The sequence below is a fragment of the Rhinolophus hipposideros genome (genome assembly GCF_964194185.1).
Source record: "Rhinolophus hipposideros genome assembly, chromosome: 26".
Taxonomy (NCBI): domain Eukaryota; kingdom Metazoa; phylum Chordata; class Mammalia; order Chiroptera; family Rhinolophidae; genus Rhinolophus; species Rhinolophus hipposideros.
Genome location: NC_138072.1, coordinates 5,065,472 through 5,085,747, shown reverse-complemented (window position 1 = coordinate 5,085,747; position 20,276 = coordinate 5,065,472).

Below are 20,276 nucleotides of genomic sequence, written 5' to 3'. Positions count from 1 at the left end.
GACACATACAACGTGAACTCTAAGACAACTAAAGTAGTTATAGGGCTAGAGCTGAGTTTGGAATCAAATTCTGGGATATTTGTTTTAAACTGTGTGTGTGTGTGTGTGTGTGTGTGTGTGTGTGTGTGTGTGTACAGGTGTAGGTATTCTAAAGAGCTCAAAATCATAAGAATGTACACTAATACCCCCTGCCTTGGGCCTAACTCTATGAGAATTTCTGCATTTTTCGGTTCTTAAAAGAGAACGGACCATAGAGATTGTCCAGTGGCACGAGGCCTAGTCAGCTTATAGGTAAGACTTTCTAAGACACCCCAGCTGGAACCCCAGAGCTCTCGGGCCCCAAAAGTTCCAAGGGCCTGAACCACAATGTGGTTTGTACTGACTTTTCAAAACAAGTGGTATTTCTCAAATTGTCTTCCTTGCTGAATAACTTATGAAAAAAACTACTGATGAAATGCCATGTGTTGGGTTTTCTCTAATGCAATATGGTTTTCTCAGAGTCACTAACTGCTTCGTATAACGACAGTATGATGGCATTGTTTTAATTTTACTGAGGAACTAAGGATTATGCCAATTGCCTTTACCTCTGAAGTCCTGGAATAGAAACTCCTGCTTGTGGAATTCCATGCTTTTTGAATAATTTTAAAATAAAATCGGACTTTCAAATAGCACTGGTCTCCACCCCGGGACCTTTAATCAAGAACCATTTAGTAAATTTGTTGTTCTGAAATGCAAATGTACTTTTACAAATTTCATTCAGTGACAAAGGAAATCCTGTAACCAAACAATAGGAATCCAGCCTATTTAACTCATGAGGCGTGGTTTGGCACTATGCATAATTAAAATCAGAAATGGCACGACCCTGGAAATAAATGTTGAATAGAGAATTAATGAAACACAGTACATTCATAACATGGAATTCTATCCATTTAAGGAGGTGTTTTAGAAAAAAATATACTTGTATAAATGAAAATATTAATTATTCATTTAAAAACAGGTTGCAAACTGTTTGCACCCAATCATCCCCATTTTGTAAATCTGTGTGTATAAAATGCTAAAAATGGATTGCATCAGAAATTTCAAATCAAGTTTGAACAGTGTTTTGCTGAGAAAAAATTTTAACATGATCTTATTTTTCTTTTTGTAATCTGGAAAAAAGTATTCCTATCTTCCTCCCTCCCCATTTCACTTCCGCCCACTCTACAAAAGCCACCATTTCCTTTGTCCTCATCAGAATTTCTATGAACTTGAAACTGTATCATTCCATTTCCTTTTACACTTAATGTGAAAAGTTTCATGGTTCAATTGCATTAAGAAAATGTAGGAGTCTAAACTAGATTTGTCTCTGGTTTGTTTTCCTACTTAATGAGGAAGTATGCTATTCTGATACCATAAAAATGACTCAATATGAATCAATTTTCAAGAAACCATAAATCGTAGATACTATAACTTCAAAGCCCACGTTACTTCCCTGTACAACTAGACAAGAGGAAATCTATGCACAGCCTGTCCCAATTCCTGAGCCCTGGGGCTGTTTGTACTGAAGCACCATAATTGCCTTACTTGGTTTACAGAGAATAATGCTGGGACAGCCTGCCCCGTCAGGGAAAGCCATCCGCCTGTGGCGAGGAAAAGTGTCACAGCTTTGGCCTCTTCTGTGTATCTCTACCCACGAGGGCTTTGTGATGGGTCCTGGCTTCGTATGGAGTGGGGTTGGGGGCTCACTGTGGGCCCAAGGAAGTGGGTTAGGATGAAGAGTGACACTGAACTGCATTATGATCGCGTAGGTCCTGTCCTGCTATCGCAGTAGATGCTGCGGGGTATTTGCCCAGTCGTGCCCAGACCGACTATACTGGGCGTAGGCGCTTAGCTGCTGGCAGCTCACACAGCCCCCTTTCTCCAAGGCCTCTGCTGACCAGGGCCATGCTGCAGAGCTCATTCTCTCCTGTCCTCCCAATGGCATCCACAACCCCTGTCTGACGCAACCTATAAAAGCACCTCAAAGAAGGCCCACTCTGCAGTGTGATCTTACGGTCCAGGGCCCAGCCCCACCACTCCACTGCACCCCTAGTTGGGGCCAGGGCCAGACATCACCTCAGTGTGCACCCTTACCCAGCCCCACCCCTCTCCTCCCCGCTTCCCTCCATCTCTGAGGTGACCCTCAGCAAATCAGAGGAACCCCAGCCTGGCTCAAACGCTGCCTTTAGGGAGCCAGGCCTAAGACACATATTTTGACTTGAAGAAATGGTTCTATTTCCTGGGCAAGTATCTGGGTTGCACTGGATCTGAGAATTGAGGTTTCTCTTTGGGTCTGTGTGTTGGAGCAACCCCTGCCTGTGGAAGGAGGGCTGTGGGGTGGCTCACGAGTTCACTGCTGACGGTGATGACAAATAGTCCTTCTGTCTTACACACTTGAAGGGACCTGGCCTTGGAATGCCGAGGGCCAGGCTGGAGAGTCCGGCAGAGCCTCCCATCAGGACAGTAGACTAGCACAGCTCTCATCACGTGTCCCTGCGGTCACCTCCAGCAGGAATGGCTCCCGGGGCAAGACTAACGTGTGGGAAGGGGCTGGAAGTTCTGAAAGGAAAAGGTGGATGATGGTCTATGGCTCGTGGCAGATTTCTGAGACGCCGTGGACCGTGTGGACTCCACTCTTTTGTTTATTCATTCTGCCTCTCTGAAAGGCACTCTCTTCCCTTCGAACAATGCCCCAGTGTCTCGTCCTCCACGTTCTGTGCCAGCCCAAGTCCTCCTTGTCACAGAAGACTCTCCTGCTGCCCACTTTCTCCAACCCCTGTTGCCTGCACCATTCTCACAGCATCTCACATGTACGGGCTTGCCCTGCTCCTGACAGCTGTCCTGCCCGTCCCTCTCTCCAACTTATTTGAAAAGCCCTCGAAGATCCGCACTGTGCCTTATAAAGCATCTCTCTAAATGCGATGCGCATTACAGATGCTAAGTAAATATTTATCAGTGATGTTGACATGCATACTCAGAGCTAAGCTTGCAAAATGATACGCCTTCCTGTGCATAACAGGATTTTGTGAGGTCTGCTAATTAAGATCTCTTACTGCCCTGGAGATTACCAAATGATCACAGGGATTGAAGAGGAGTTAGTGTTTTGTTGAAAACAGAGACACTAAAGTTCAAAGAGAGCTCAGTGCTTACAGGTAGACGCCCCTCCCCCAGTGCAAAAGAGAATGGTCTGGTATGATAGCCTTTATCCACAAGAGATCTAAAAGGAAACTCTGTGCCCCCAAAACACAAGGCTGTTTGGGGGAGGCGGGGTAGCAGTGTCTGCAAGGGGAGGCCCTCCTCCTCCATTAACAGCCTCTTTGACTGGTTTCTGGGTCAAAAACTGTGGTCTAAGTTCAAGAGAAGAGATTTGCTTTTGAAGTTTTGGGATAACGAAGAGAAGGTGACAGTAGAATTTGGTTCCCCAGCTGGATGTCCTCTGAGCCACCAGAATGGCCATCTTCCCCATGCTGTGCTGGAGGGGGGGCTGGCATAGCAGACAGGGCCATACCCCTGGTGAGACGTGAGATGCTGCTTGCTTGCCCCCTCAGGCGCATGCACTGTGACCCCAGAGGACAGCCTGCAGTCTTGGGGGATCAACAGGGTCCCACCTGCTTCAGGTGAATGCTGTAAGAAACGACCGACTAGAGGTAAGCAAAGGTGGTAGCCAGGCCCTGGGAGAGGCCAGCATCACCTCAAAGAGCTGCTTGGAATGGAGTCCCTTATCGGAATATAAAATGGACTTTACCCTCCTCCTCCCAGATCTAACCAGGCCAGACTCCTCTGTGCCAGGAGAGAAGGAATCTTATAATTTAGTATAATTGTGTCATTTTCCTCGTGGGCAGATTGCCTGGAAGCCCTACTAGATAGTTTCTCCAGCAGGGCTGCCTGCTAAGATCCAGTGTCATCCCTCTTATATGGGAATATAATATTTACCCATCAAGGAGGTGTTGGGCTGGGGCCCAGAAGTGCTGTCACTGGCCAGTGAAGGACCTTAAAAGGGCAGGAACAGAGAAACCCAGGAGATAGATAAAATCAGAATCGTAACCAATGAAATACTCTAGCCATGTCCGAGGACGCTTAAGGCAGGCAGCAGGATTTTGCAGATATAGGTATAATGCACTCTGGAGTAGGAAAAAATCTGAGTTCGGTACAGAGTTCTGCTAAGAATGCATTTTCTCTTTTTTGTTGCATAGAGTATTCAATAGACAATGTTATTTAAAGGCTATTCTTCATATGTTCAAGTATTTACACCACAGACAATCAATGTTAGAGAGAATGCAGAACATTTTAACACATGTATTTGGAGTCACAGAGAGTTAGAAACAAAAACAAAAAAAACAGAAGTCAGTAAATCCATGCTTTTTTTAAGAGTTTGAAGGGCACGTGTAGGTCAAGCCCATTATTCTATGGATGGGCTATTTAGGAAAAATAAGTTGCCCAAAGTAGGTAATGACAGAACAAGGATAACAGAGTCCGCTGCCTCTGGAGACAACACATGACCATTCCTGCAAAGGGTTTCCGCCCATGCAGACCTTTATGTGACATAATTGTTGAATTGATACATACATTTTACATATGTCTCTTAGACTTGTGAATGTTTTTGATATTATGTGTATGGAGTCTTCACATGTGTCTTTTTATATGTTTTATATCCCATATATCACTTGCAAAGAAATAAACATTTTCCATCTCTACACTGTAGGACTATATGTACTACCTCTATTACTATCTATGTAAATAAAGGTACCCCACAAATTCACTTATTTCTGTGTCCCCCACTGCACTTGGAAGAACACTTTGCACAAATGACATACTTGATAAGTTTAAGACACTAGTAAGTTAGAGTTAATCCTCTTACAGATTTACTGCTTAAAGGAACGCAAAGAAGTAGCAAAGGGCTCCGGGTCTCCACCCAGGTCCCACCCACCTCCATAAATTCTGATAAAGATGAGGAAATCTGGGCTTCCTGAATGGCGTGGCCATTGTCACAGCACATTAGTGGTGACACAGGAGCTAGTGTCCAGGTCTTCCTCATGTCAGGCACCATTTATCATGTGTCACTTTTTCCTCCAAAGACACTTTTGGTTATCTGTTCTTAGGAAAGTATTATCTTTGCCAACCAGATGGCAGTCTCCCCGAGGGCAGACATGATGCCTTTTTTGTTGTTACAGCTGCTCCTCCTACCTCACCATATTTATAATAACTTGTCCGTACTATTGATTAATAACGAATCTATAATGAGGCTTGGAGAACATGATGGTTTTAAAAGCTTTCATGAAGACATGGAGTCTGTAATTCTCTCCTTGAGTATAAGTGGCCGTAGTGACTTGCTCCTAAAGAATAGAATGCAGAGGAAGAGGTACTGTGTGCTTTCTGAGGTAGGTCGGAAAAGGGGATACACCTTCTGACTGGCTCTCTAACTTCCAGACACAAGCCTTGGGTGCACCTCGCCCATTTGTAAGAAGGCCACTGATATTATTTAAAAGCTGACAACATCTCTAGAAGGCTAATGGTACCACTACCCCCACTTTACAAAAGAGGAAACTGAGGAATAGAGACGCGTTCCCTGAGGTCACATGTCAGAACCAGGAACTGAATCCAGTCCTGTGTGACTCTTCAGCAGATACATGTTTCTGCTAAATTTGACCTCAGACCATGCAATTAAGTTCTCTGAAGTTCAGTCTGGTCATTGGCAAGGTGAAGTGATTATAACTACTCATATCATAGGATTTTCATGAGGACCCAACGAGAAAATAGGCAAAGTTATGCATTATAAGCTAATCTATAAATAGCATGAAATTCCACTAATTTTAGAATACTACTTTTCCAAAGGCTTTCAGACTAATATAAGTATTTAAATATGGTATGATTTCTGACCTATTTGTTACAAAACTCAAAAACAAGTCCATTTCAAAGATCTATGTGCTGTGTTTAAATTAATTTGGAGGAAAATGCTATTTCTTGAAGCATGACTAAAAAGCATCTTTAGTTTTTGATGAAGCCTTTCATTATCCAAAAATCTTTTACAAGCAAGAAATAACCCAGAACAGTAGTTTTCAAAATTTGATCTTTGGGGAACTAGAGGGTCTTCTCCCAGACCTGTTCTCTTTATATCTATTTTTTATATCAACTACAGGAAGAAATGGTATCATACATGCATTTGTTTCTGGAGAGAAGGGTAATAGTTTTCAGTCGAGTTTCAAAAGAATTCAAGACTAAGAAAGATCAAGAGCCACTTTCCCAGAACATAAAACGAAATGGAAGGGATAGGAAACATCATCTTGTCCAATCACCCAACTGACAATTAAACCTGCCCAGCCTATGCTTGATCAGCTTCAGGAATGGTGGGCGCCCTCTCCCTGAAGCCTCCAGTCCTGTCTCTGGGAGATTCAGACGTTTGGAAATAAAATCATCTTCCTGCCTCATCATCCAACCCCTGGTCTGAATTCCTGCAATTTCCTACAACCCCTGGTCCTAATGGTACCACTTGGCATTTACCACAAGACTAAACTCTCATCCTCACCTTTAAAATATGGGAAGTATTATGCTCTCCCCTCTTCCTAATTCTTCTTTCTCAAGAGATCCTCATAAGAGTGCAATACACTCAGCACGTTACCAAGTCCACGTGGAGAGGACTATACTGCCCTTTATTGGCCCCAGCCATAGTAATACAACCCCAAATTTAATTTGCTTCCACACCTTTATGGATATGAACCTGGCATTCTAGCATTAGCGATATTAAAACTTACATTTCCCCCAAACGCGTCACCGCTTAGATACCAAAGGAGGGAAGGAAGGAAGGAAAAAAGCTTGAGGATTGAGAGTCAACAAAGAGAGTTCTAGATAAATATGAAAATGGCCATTTATTCTCAAGTCAGAAAATGACTAAAAGGGTAATTTGGAGGGTCAGATTCAGGTTGAAAAAAGGGAAGTAAGGATCTGCATAGGATCAAATAAGAAAACCTTTCCGTGACACAGTCAGACAGTGATTTTTAAGAAGCAATCGTCACATGCACCTGCCCCCTCACCCAGACACCCCCATGTATACACTCATTTTCATTACACCACCACCATCACTTTCATAATAGAACGCAATACTGAAAAGCTTTAAGGTATCAATTTTTGTGAGTTAAAACAGTGTTTTCACTGGGAAATACAGAACAAAATATTGACACACTTTATGGGCAATGATATTCATCAATAACATTTATAAAATTCTGAAATAAAACTTTCGGCAATAATAATAATACTATCTCCTACAAAAAAAAAACACGTGTTTTAATTAAAAATTAATCTAGCCTCCCAATTGTATCTAAATCAAACATTCTATCCTCTTTTCCCTTCTTCGTTGCATTTTTCTCCCTTCTCTTTCCATTTCTCTGGTATTACAACACGTTGAGAACTATGTCAAGTTCATGACCACCTGCTACTCCACATAATTCTGCCCTGTTATGTGGCAGAAAGGGATCCATGAGCCCCGCTTCCCTTTAACATTGTTTTACTAATGAATTAAATTGTTTAGTGAGCCCTGTTGCTCAAAGTGTGTTCTACAGAAATCTCAGTGGCTCGTCCATTGTTTTGTACACCTGAAACTAATAAAAAAAGAAAAAAGAGAGACATCTCGGTGCCATTGTTCAGGGACCAGCAAGCACTAAGGTTGTCACAGGGCTCTGTGGCTGAAGCCACCTAGTGACTTGTGCAAAAAGGTTAGTGACACCAGACACTGCAGCAGCTTCCAGTTTGCCACCTCCTCTGACGTCACTCGACCCACCAATTTCTGATATAGGTTTGTATGCTTTCAATTTATTTTGAATAGGTAACATATTGACATGGTGAATAATTCAGAAGATCTGAAAGGACCTAAATCTTGTTCCAGCCACCCAGCTTCCCCGTCTTCGAATAAACTCACGTTCTTGCGCTTCCTCACAGATTTCATGCATATACAAGTAAATACCTCCTTTTTCCTCAAATACTAGCCTTGTACACATACTCCCTTGCACCTTGCTTTTCTGCATTGCACTACTGGCTGTAAGACTGCACCATGACGTAGGAAAAGCAGTACAGACTGTATCCTGGAAACCGTGTAGAGAAAGTGTCTCAGGGAGGAGGGTGTGCTCAGCTGTGTGAGATGCTTAAAGTGAGAACTGAGAATCGACCACGGAATTTGGCCAAAAGGAGGCCATTTGTGACTTTGGCAAGACTGTTATTATAGTAGGGAATGGTGGGGGCAATACCCGATTGAATTGGATTCAAGAGAGAATGGAGCAAAGGGAATATAGACAGCTCTGTGACACAGTCACCATAGGCAGTTTCTAGGGAACTTCGCTATTAGAGGAATACAAGAGCTGTGAGGGGGGTCATGAGAGTCTTTTTTTTAAGATAGGATAAATTTAGCATGTTTTATGAAATTAAGAATGACCCTTGACAGCAGGAAAATTGCATGCTGATGGAAAAGAGACAATTACAGGAGCACTGTCCTTCAACAGGTGAGGGGAAGGGATTCAGGGCAACGTAAGGGAGGGCTGGCCTGTGATGGGCAAGCAGTCAGCCTGTCCAGTGTGACAGGACGGAAGCAAAGTGTGAGGGCACAGGGGCAGGGAACACAGAAGACGCAGTAGTGGGAGCATGGGAACGTCATCTGCCACTTGCTTGTCACTCTGAAAGTCTCACTTTATGAGACAGTGAGGAGCGAGGGTTGTGAGTCCTCCAGCGGAGTGCTCATCCAGAGGAGAAAGAGCATAAGCAGACTGGAGAGCTGGGGACCCTGATGGCCCAGCTACAGTTAATGGTGAGGTTTGTGGTCATGAATTTAAAGCAAGGTCAGTTAGAATGTTTGTGTGCGTTTTCTCAAGCATGTGAATGAATATAGACTCAGGGGAAGTGTTGACTGCCCCTGGGGGTGGTGTCTCAATGGCAGTGTACACCAGGCAATGTGGCAGACGGGCTGAGATGGCCCCGAGGTCCCCGGGGCCCTCCCTGCTAGACATGCTTTCCCCTTGAGTGTGGGCAGGGCCTAAGGGTAGGATGGAGCATCACTCCCAGAATTACGTCATGAGGCAAGGGGGACCAGATTTTGCAGAGGCCACATCAGTGGACTTACGGTTCATCAAAAGGGGATTCTCCTGGGTGGGCCTGACTCATCCAGCAAGACTTCAGATTCAGATAGCCCCTCCCTGCCAGCTTCCAAGAAGCAAACCAGCATGAGTTCTGCAGCTGCAAGAAATGAATTCGGTGTGTTTGGAAGAGGACTCCATGCCTCGGATGAGAACACAGCCTCACCAGCATCTCGGCTGGTTGCAAGCAGTCTAAGATTCAAGAAAAAGGACTTGGCAAAGGTGCGCTTGGACTCCTGACCCTTGGAAACTGGGAGACACTAAATGGTTGTTCTGAACCCCTAAGTCTGCGATCATTTGTTACTGTAGAAAACTAACACAAAGTGAGAAAGAGGCAGCAGAGTGAAGGGTGTAGAGAAAACCTGATCAGAGAAGGATCACAGAAACCAAGCTGAGTACTGAGGGAAGTGGGAAGGCAAGAGGCAGTGGAAGAGTGGCAGCGTCCACACAGGTTGGTTCAGCAGCTGGTTTTCATTGGAAAGAAATGGCCATCAGCCAAAAACAGAATTCAGTGCAACACTACGGACATTTGTTCTCACCTTCCACTGCCGCAGTTTGCCCTTGTTTGGTCTTAGCTGCAGGTCACTCTGCCTAATCCCCAGGTGGTATCTGGGTCTGAGCAAGCCTCAGCAGGGTCCTGCTTCAGCAGGTTCAGTACCACACTTGTGTCACCTGGTCAAGGAGGGGATGGAGCTTCCCCACTCTCCCCTTTTCACCCTTCTGCCATAGTCTTTGTTTTCTGCCTCCTATTGTCTCCGCCACTCCACGCCCCACCTCCTTCTCGTCTCTTCAGGGGAACCTGCCAAGGAACTCATGTGTACCACGACACTATTTCTCATGTGAATCAACAGAACTAATTGAGGAAGTGGTAAAAATACAAGCAGAGCTTTGGTCCAGCGTTAAGTGAAATCAGAACACAGAGTCTCTGAGAGTTTTGTATGTGCGTCTTTCCTATGTTCCTAAACCTTAGAGGTAAATAATTCAGGGGTAATTTTGAGTCCTTGAAACTTGCATGCTTTTTCCCATCTTGTATTTCCTTTGTGCCCATCACTTAATCTACACAAAGAGAATTCCACAATAGGGAAATCCTCTATGAACAATTACATGAGCAGATGATTACATTTTGACTTGATATACTTTTACATCAGCATTGCAAGCTTATCCAGAGATACGTATCTTAGAAATATGGTATTTCCAAGTCTAAATGTCAAAGCAACTTCAAAAATAGCTCAGTGGAGTGTTTCCCTAAAGCAAAGCAAACAAATCCGCTCCAACTCCAACATGTCAGGGTGTGCAAAGTTGAAAACAAGGGCGGATAACACTCCAGTAAAACCAAAAATATCGGCAGGCCTGTAAAAGGTTTCTGATTGGCACATATTATGAGATGCTATTTTCAGCACATTCCTCCCAAATGAGGGGGCTTTCTGCAGTGGCAAAGAGCCATCCCAGATAGTCATCTGAAAGTAAATATCATGAGCAAAGATTTCCAAAAATACAAGTATAGTTTTAAAAACATGACTCCTAAAAAAATAAATAAATAAAAAAGTTAATTTGTATTTCACCACCACCCACAAGCAGGGATTTTCTTTATTTCCTTTTCAACTCTCAAACTTCTCTCTCCAAGAATCATCATTTCACTTCACTTTAAACATCAGCCCTGACCCTTAGTGTCAGAAAGGGTCTTAAGGATTTTTTATGCCAACTTTTCATTTCACACAGGATGAATTTGGCAAATTATATGGAGGCAAATAGGAAAAATACATGATGCCTTGAATCATTTGACGAAAATAATTTCATTTCTGCCTTAAAAAAGTTTTATATTTATGTAAGGAAAGTGATAATGTGTGCATATAGAATAAGGCAGAGACAGATACCTCAAAAAGACTGACCTGAACCAAGCACCCTACATAGACTGAAGGAAGTTATTCTGGCCGGTGGAACGATGGAAGGTGATAGGATTTGGACTAGATTTGAAGAATGGGTAATTTTCACTAGATATAAGTGCAATAAAAAGTTGTTTTCCATAGATGGAATAGTGTTGGTAAGTATTCATAAATAGTAAAGAATATGTGTGTCCCAGGAACTCTAAAATCTGATTGGTAGAAGCAATGGGGAAAGTATCTAAGGATGGAAAGGCATAGAATGTGGCCAGGTAGAGAAATCTAATTACTTTTTCACTTTTTATTTTTGTTTTGGGGGGAGGGGGGTAACGTTCTGTATTAAGTGAAATTTTTTGATTGGAGAGAGCAAAGAGAATAGAGATTATATCTAGGAAAGCATTTGAGTCCAAAATTAATGGATGACTGCGATTTTTGGTGTCCTAAATCAGGATTAGGACTTCCCAATGTTGAGAGTTTTAGCAGGAAGAATGTTTCTGATTGCACGTAGACAATGCCAGCTTCAACAAATAAGTCGACTTATCATCTCCTGAAGAAAAGAAGTCCAGAGGTAAGTACTTCCAGGATATGCTAATTCCGTGGCTTATCAAATGCACCAGGGAACCTTGTTTTTCCCATGTTTCTCGATTCCGCCAGCCTCACCATGTTGGGTTGACTCTAACTTCACGTCACGAGGTGGCCTCCTCAGTTCTTGACATCATTGCAGGTACCACAGCACCCCATAGAAGAAGAGGGATGCTTTCCTTCCTGGGTCTCCTTTGCTGAATGAGGAGACCCCTCCCAGAAGCTCTCCATTTGTCTTCTCATTGGCTAGAACTCGATCATAACTCATCTCCCCCCGAAACCTATCTCTGACCAAGGAATAGGATTACCAAAACTAACGAGGATTTCGCCCTTGATTCACAGAGGGAGAAATGGACATGCAGACAAGGTCAGGGCTTCACCAGCACATTAAAAAGGAGGCTGGCTTTGGAGCAGGCCACCCATAGTGCTAAGTGACCCTAGCTATGAGGACGTGACCATGGCTATTCCCTAAAAACCCTGTTTCGGGGAGGCAGGAAGGGCCCTCTCTCCCTAGTCAGAATAGCTCATCCACAAAGTCTGGGAGTTCTTCTAGGGAACAGCAGGCTTGTTTAATAGGCACATGTCTGGAGCTGGAGCCATGGCACCCTCACATCCTACTCAAATCACTAGGTAGTCAGGTGCATGAGGAGATAAGAAGCAGAGGGAAGAGGTAGTTCAAGGTGCCAAGTGAAGGTTAAGAGGCTTTAGAGAAGATGTTGGGAGATAAAGCAGATCTTTCTCTGCCTTCCCGGTGCTGGGCAAGAATGCCCCATGCCCTCATTCACCAACCTTGAGGATTTGGAAGCCAGGTTCTTCCCAAATGCATGCCTCTTGCCAGTCATAAAATGGCCGATACATATATTTAAAGAATTTCTCAAGTCGATTCATTCGTGTCTCACCTTATTTCATTGCATGATGTCAGAACTTTTCATACCTCGGTGAAGCTAATGGTTTGGTGAGGGCAACCATTTCATCTGCGTCAAGGGCATATAATCTGGGCACCAAATCAGTCTTCATAATTATATGTTGTTACATCGTCCTTTTAGTAAAAAAAGGATGATAATGTTTTGCGAAACCACATCTTTCATTTTTCAGCCACTGTTTTTCACTTTATGACAAGAGGAAATGAAACACACAAACAGCATGAGTCATGGCATTGCCACCACTTCCCTTTCGTTTTCCTGCCTGTTTGCCGGTGGGGGCTGCCTGGAAGGTCACTGCTGGACTAATTAGAACCTCGAATCAGGCTTCGATAAAAGGACTGAGGACATATTTTGTCCTTCGTTCAGCAAGTATTTATTCCACATGTTTTGCCAGAGAATAAAAACGTCCAAATAAGACACAGCCATGTCATTTAACTAGGCAGCTATTCAAAGTGAGAAAATAAAAGCACATCTATTGGCATGGGAAGATGTCTACAATAAATGAAAACATATACCTCTAGCCACCATTTACTTTGGGTTGTATGTAGATATCCATCCAGATATTTTCACGCATTATTCATATATATATGTATGTATGTATATATATATATACACATATATATATGTATATATATATATATACACATACACACACACACACACACACACACACAGATACGTGTGGGGGTTGGAAGTGGTATTTTAAACAAACAAAAACACTTGATTGCACTCACTTCGTCTTCTAAGGGCTGGTGGGGATGGTAGGGAGTGGTGCAGATGGTGACCAGAATAGCACAATTCATGCCAGTAGGAGAATAAATCTCTGTACTACTCTCGTTGGCCTACACAAACCAGTACAAACCCATCTTGCCTAATATTTTCATCATGCTAAAAGAAAGGTTATAATTTTAAAACCTCAAGTAGATTACTTTTGCCTAATATATTTTAGCTTTTCTGCAACGTACATTATTTGCATAACAAAAATCTAAAAGGATATACTTTCTACCTTCAAGGACCTCTTCTGTAAGAGAACATATTATAGAAATAAAACCTTGCCACACGCTATTATAGGGGTGTTAGAGGGGGGATACAGATATATATTCATTCATGGGAGCACAGAGGAAGAAGACATTAGCTCCACTGGATGTACCCAGAAAGGCTTCCCCTAGGATGGGGCCTTTGAATTAGGTTTTAAATCACAGTCTCTCTGAGAGAATACCATATGTTAAAGCACCAAGGAGCCTGACCATCCAAGGAGGCCTGGACCTTGAATGGGCATGTATGGAGCCCCGCACAGGAAAGGGAGTAGAAACGGTAGTAAGAAGAGGCTGGCACCGTAGATGGGACCAGATAAGGAAAACACAAGCCGTTGCCACAAATGCAGACTTCATCCCAAACACGACGAAGAGTCATTGACTCTATTTTTCTTTCACCAAAAAGTAGACACAATTCTGAAAGACTTTTCATGTCTAATGTTTGTAAACGTAGCACCGAGAAGATCCGTCTGGAGCTCCATTCATTACCCAAAGTCCTTGACCCTTCAGACTAATTCTTTCAGATTAGAGCTATACGTCCAAAGTGGGTTCCCAGACTGGGGTCCACCGGGAATAAATTGTTCACCAGGGTGAGAAGCAATAAAAAAAGTAAGTATGATGTGGGGAATTTTGTGTAAAACTAAGTCTATACTCATTTTCTTTATGTGTTTGATGTCTTTCATTAGCAAAAAAAAATAATAATAATAAAAATTTTTTAAATGATAATTTTATATCGGTGCCCCCTGATTTTTTTTTCCAGTTTTTCATCCATGAAAGGAAGCTTAAGTTTAGGGAAACACTAATGTCACTGGACATTGAACATAGCCAGAAGAAAGGAAAATAAGCAGAGCAAAAACACAGGATAAAGCAAGAGAGAAACCCGAGTTAGAGGAAATCCAAATGGTCAAGAGAAAGCGTGGAGGTGAAAGAGAAACGAAGTTGAATAAAAAGCAAAGCATTTGTTCCGTGCAAGGGTGGAGTACATCTTTGATTTTAAAAAAGACAGTAGTACATCCTTCTTTTAAATTTTTCATGCCAAACCTCTAGTTTACACGTTTATGTTTTTAGGAGAACTAGTTGGGGCCTGAAATAAAGGTGCATGCATAAATTTCTTTTATGAGAACTGTGCCATCTGCATAGCTGGCCATAAGGAAAACTTGTACCAAGGGAATCTTTATTCTCCCAGTTTTTGTGGGGGTTTTTTAATGCTGAACCCCCACACCCCCAGTCGACTGTGCTGACAAATCTAGCAAGGAAGGAATTAGGACCATGTTCTTGCTTGTGGAATAGAGAGGCACTGCAGGGTATTTGCTGGACGTTTTAATTTACAATTCACTTTCCCTTTGCGTGATCACTTTTCAGGGTTGTTCTGATCCCCATCCTACAGTCAGTTCACTTTGTTCCTAATTTATTTCCTGAGTGGTTGTATTCTCTCTGCCTCTGGCTACAAACTCCTTCGGGTCTGTCTGTTCCTGCAGGGCACTCCTGCCCACAGATCCATTGGAGGTTGTTTACCGACTTCTCCTTCCCACAGAGAGCAATAAAGAAGATGACCTTAGCCCCATAATCCTCAACTCTGATTAATAGACTGAGGTATCCCATTAGTGGTTTTAATTTCAATCCCATCAATCAATCGTGTTTTGGTAGGATATCTCAAAGCTAAACATCATAAAGTGAGATTTAATGTTAACTTATGGCTATACAAATGGAACCATCCTTTTCGTATTTCACTTTCCATTTGAGCTAGAGCATAATAAAAATTAAATCCATCTGCCTCTATCATGAGCATGGTATGTTTAGTTAGAGACAAGAAGAACAGAAATCAGAAGGGTAGATTGGAAGACAGGTTTGAAAATAAACATAGATATTCAACTCAGACTTCACCTTATAAAGGGCAAACATTTGTGCTTTGCAAAATCCACTGAATGTATTTGTTTCCTCATGAATAAAAAAAGAAAAGGATAAAATTTAAAGCTGTGCATGAAAGATTTAGAAATGTTCGTTTTTGCCAGGTAAGAAAATATTTTGAGTATATGTCACTATTTTATTTTTTTTCTTCTCAATTATTTTTAATATACAAACAACTTATAAACATATTTGCATCATCAATGGTTTTAAAAGTATGTAAGTATTGTTAGCAAAATATGTAAATCCCTGCTCATTTCTATTATGCCTTTCCTACTCTCCTACAGAAAAATAACTTCAGTAAGAGTTGTGTGTAGTCTTTCTCTCTGGGGTATATTTTAAGCAGCTAACAATGAATCCAATTTCTCAATAATTCAGAGCATGTATCAGACAGATACATATATTAAGCCTAGAGACCTGCATTGAAAACAAATCCCACTACCACCACCTCTTAATTTAGGATTAACAATAACCACCATTTAGTGAATACTTACTATGCAGCAGGAACTGTGCTAAAACCGCTACATATATCTACATACATACATAAATACAGACGTATATAATTTTGTTTATTCTTTATAATGACACTATGATCCCATGCTACAAGTAAGGAAACTGAGACTTACTGGATGGAGACACTTTAATAAGAGGCAAAGCCAGAAATGAAATCCAGGTCTGTGTAAATTCCATAGACAGTAGCCTGGATAACTGTAAAACATGCAGGCAACCAGGGAGCCCTAAAAACCATGATCAATCAACTCAAAACGACACCCACCACTGTCTGACAACCATACTATAAATTCTCTCATGAGAAAACATTCCCTCTCTTTGAAAGAACTATTCCATACGTCCTCAACACCTGGCACATAGAAGCTGCTCAATAAATGTTTAATAATAATAATAATAACAAACACTAAGATAACACCATACTCCAAGGGCTTTTCTAATCTTTACATACTTTAGCTCACTTAATTCTCACAACAAACCTAAGAGGTAGTTGTTATTACCATCCCCATTTTACAGATGAGGAAACTGAGGCACAAGCAAGTTAGGACACTTGTCCTGGGTCACACAGAATTAGACTTCAAGCCTAGGCAGTCTTGTGCCATAGCTCCATAGTCTGTCGCCTAAATACATAGAGGAATGCATGAGCTCCAATGATTTTTGGCAACATACATGAAATTGTATCATTGCCTTGTGTAGACCCTTCAGGCACGCCCCCACTGTAGGTGGGATAAAAACGTTAATGTCTTAGCCCCGCCTGTAAGGTCTCGTGTGATCTCCTACTGTGTCTTTTGCCTCACACGTTAGGCCCCTCCCTCTCTTCCATCTGACACAACAGATTTGATTCAGTACTTTTCTAGTTTGGGCCCTACAGACATGCTATGCTGCTGCTTCTCCTTGAAGACTCATCTATACTCTTTTCCGTTTCAGGTGTATAAAACTTTGTAATAGCGTTAGGCATTTATACTCCTCACAAATTGATAATCCCCCTCCCCTAATCTACTACCCCTCTGACATCGCATGTTACCGTTCCACTGACTCTGTTCCTTATGCTGTACTCCACATCCTGTGACTACGTATGTATTAAATTATAGTTGACATTCAGTATTGCTCAGTTTCGGCTTCAGGTGTACCGCACAGTGGTCAGGCATCCAAACCATCCTCATCCCTATTCTCTTTGTTCTTACTCATCATTCAAGACTCTACCTAAACAGAAGTGCATGTGCGAGAGCTTCTGTGATGTGGCGTGCACTCTTGTTATAAACCCGACAGCATTTAAAATGACTTCCAACGGTGTATGTGTGTGTGTGTGCATGTAACTCTTTATTACCCTGTAAATTTGATAAGGTCAGAAAGCAAGACTTTTTTTTCCCTGTATGTCCTGTATTAGGTACTTGATAAAAGTTGTTGAAAATAGCAGTGAATATAGATGGATGAATGAACGAACAGCTTAGTCAAAAACGTAATTCACAATGAATTCTCATAATAATGTATGGGCTGTGGGAAGATTTAAATTTCAGGCTGCTCAATGACCAGCTTCCTAAGTCACATGGAAGAAACCTCTTTACATTACAAGAAAAAGAGACGGAGGTGCTAACAGAAACAGAAATAAACAGAAATGAGAAACAGAGAGAGACAAACCTCTAGTGACATTTGAACCCTTGCACCCAGCAATGCCTGAAGTCAGCCACAGCCCAGGCAAGTGAGCTAACAAGTATCTCTTTTTGACACAATTGACTTGGGAAGGCCTTCCTGTTACTTGCAGGCACTGGCCCTGATTCATACATCTTCCCAACCAACAGACTAACATTTCTAATACTTGAAAGCACAACGCTTTGATGAGACCTATCTCAAGATTTTTCGATCACTGAAAGGTGGTCAGTTTGACTCAGGCTTCTGGTGGGCTTCCACACAGTGTATACAAACAGAAAATACTCTCCTGATTATCAAGTCATATAGCATGCCATACAAAGGCTAGGAAAGAAGCAAAAAAAGAAGAAAAAAACAGGAAGGAACCACCCCCTTCTAGACAAGCTCTTCTGTCCACTTTCCAGGGCTGCTGTTACAGGTGGGGACCTGGGGAAACACCCACCAGGTTCCTGGATGCCCAAGTGACAATGCCATCAGCTCAGTCCTGGCTTCCTTGAGAGAAACATGACTCCAGGGGCTGCTGTCTGTGTCAGCCCAAGCCTGGGTTACCACTATTTTCAACCTTGAGAACAGATAATCCTAGCATCATCTGACTCTCTGGTAGCTCTCATGACAGTGAAGATTTCACATCTGTTTGTGTGATGGAACGGAGTGGGGAGTTACATCCTGACGTGTTTATCTTTCTTGTTCCACCGTGTTCCTCGGTGGTTTAGGAGAATGGGCAAAACCCATACAGACAGAACAGAGAAGTTAAGTGAGCCTCTGCGTGGATTTTTTTTTTTTAAACTCATACCATAAAGCACAGTCTGAAAGCGAAGTGTGGGCTCATCTACAAGTGTGGGCTTTTGACATAGAATTCTGGTGTATGTTTTTTTAAAATGTATTTTGTTGTTGTTCTTCCACGACCTTGGTTTTTCAGAGAGAAAAAGGACTCAAGTACTATTAAGTGCCGACAGGGAGCATGTACTGGAAGGCAGGAGCTGCTGCTTTTGCCAGTGAAAAACGACAGAGGGTACATTAGCTGTGCAGGTCCACACAACTTTGTAACCACACGCTTTCTCTAGGATCATCTGTGCGGCTACTGCTTCCAGAACCTCAACACTACCTTCCAGTCTTGGGTATCTCCAGTCAGCTTTTCCTCCCTTTTTTGTACATAATTTAAAATCTTTATTACCCTTCATGAACTCTTTACCCTACATGTAGCCCCTTTATTCTTTCTGGAAGATTCTTCATCTTTCTCTTCCAATTCTTTTATAGGATGTTTTAGCAAACATTTTTAATTTCCAAGACCTCTTCTTTTGTTTTCTGAATTGCCTCTCTCGGGCACCCCTCATTCCTCCTGCAAGGACACTTAATAGAATTTGCATTTCTCTTCTGTTCCTTGTACTGTATTCCCTCAGGGACATTCTGTCTATTTTCCACGGGCGATGGAGTGTTACCTCAAATGCATGGTGATCCCCTCTTTTTTGTTCCTATTTGAGTGTAAGGCTCTAATAAGCCCGTTGAAGGTTTTGTTCCCATGGATGAAGTTTTTCCAATGGACTCGATTTGCTTTAGAGTCATAACTGATTGAACAAGCCATTACACCGGTGTCCCTAAGCGACACCATTTGCAGGTCATTTGTGTGGGTGGAGGGGATGCTGTCCAGCTGATTTAGAGAAGAAACATCTGATCTTCCGACTGAGGCTTGGCAGAAGTTGAGCCAGCGTGATGCTGGTGGCAGCCCTTGACTCTTTCATAGCCAGACCTCCATCCCCTGTTGACAAGCCCTGTCTGCTGAACCTGACGTCTCTGAGCTCTGGCCCTGTCTGGATTCCGCCAAGCAAATCAGCTTCCTTCTTATTCCTTTCTTTTCTGAGACTCTCTGGGCTTCAGCTTTCCTGCTACATCATGGGAAAACTCTATTCACTATCCACCTTGTAGCATTCTGTTGAACTCTCTCTCTTCCTTTGGCATGTCTCTCATTCCCTCCTGTAAACGTGTACGAACTTACTCCTTTGTGATTGTTTTACTACAAGATCGGGGGAGAAGTGATCAAAGCTGGTTTCCGACACAGAAGTCTCATTGGAGTCCCTGGGTACAGTCAGGGGGTCCAGCCTGCCTTTGGAATTCCCATTTACATAGGCCAATAAATTCTATTTTGTTTGACTTTTGTTTAACTATTTGACTATTGTGAGCTGGGTTTCTGCCACCAAAAAGATACCTAACATGAAGTTTCACATCACCACCTTACACCCACAATCATCCCTCTGAAGACTCAATTTCCAGCATCTTTTTTCCCTCTAAAAATAAAGGCAAGAGCCATTCTATTCTACCCTCATCCAGACTTTCTCCCATCGTTTCTCCACCCTCCTCAAGCTATTTTCCTTATAACACCTGATATTTTTAGTCGGCCAGTGCACATGTTCACTCATAAAGCAGTACTTTACAATTTTACAGCAAATATTTGCCAGTTTCTGACACACCCCAGTTTTTATTCAACAGACAAGTCCTGGTGTGCTGCCTTTTCTTTGACTTAACAATGTATCTGTGTGCAGACAGGACATTAGACTGTGAAACTGCAACCACAGTGCATGATAGCAATGTCCTCAAATCCTGACATGTTTCCTAATTAGGAGAAAACAGCCTCCCTGGTGCTAAATTTGCAAACCTAAATCTGCGGAGGCA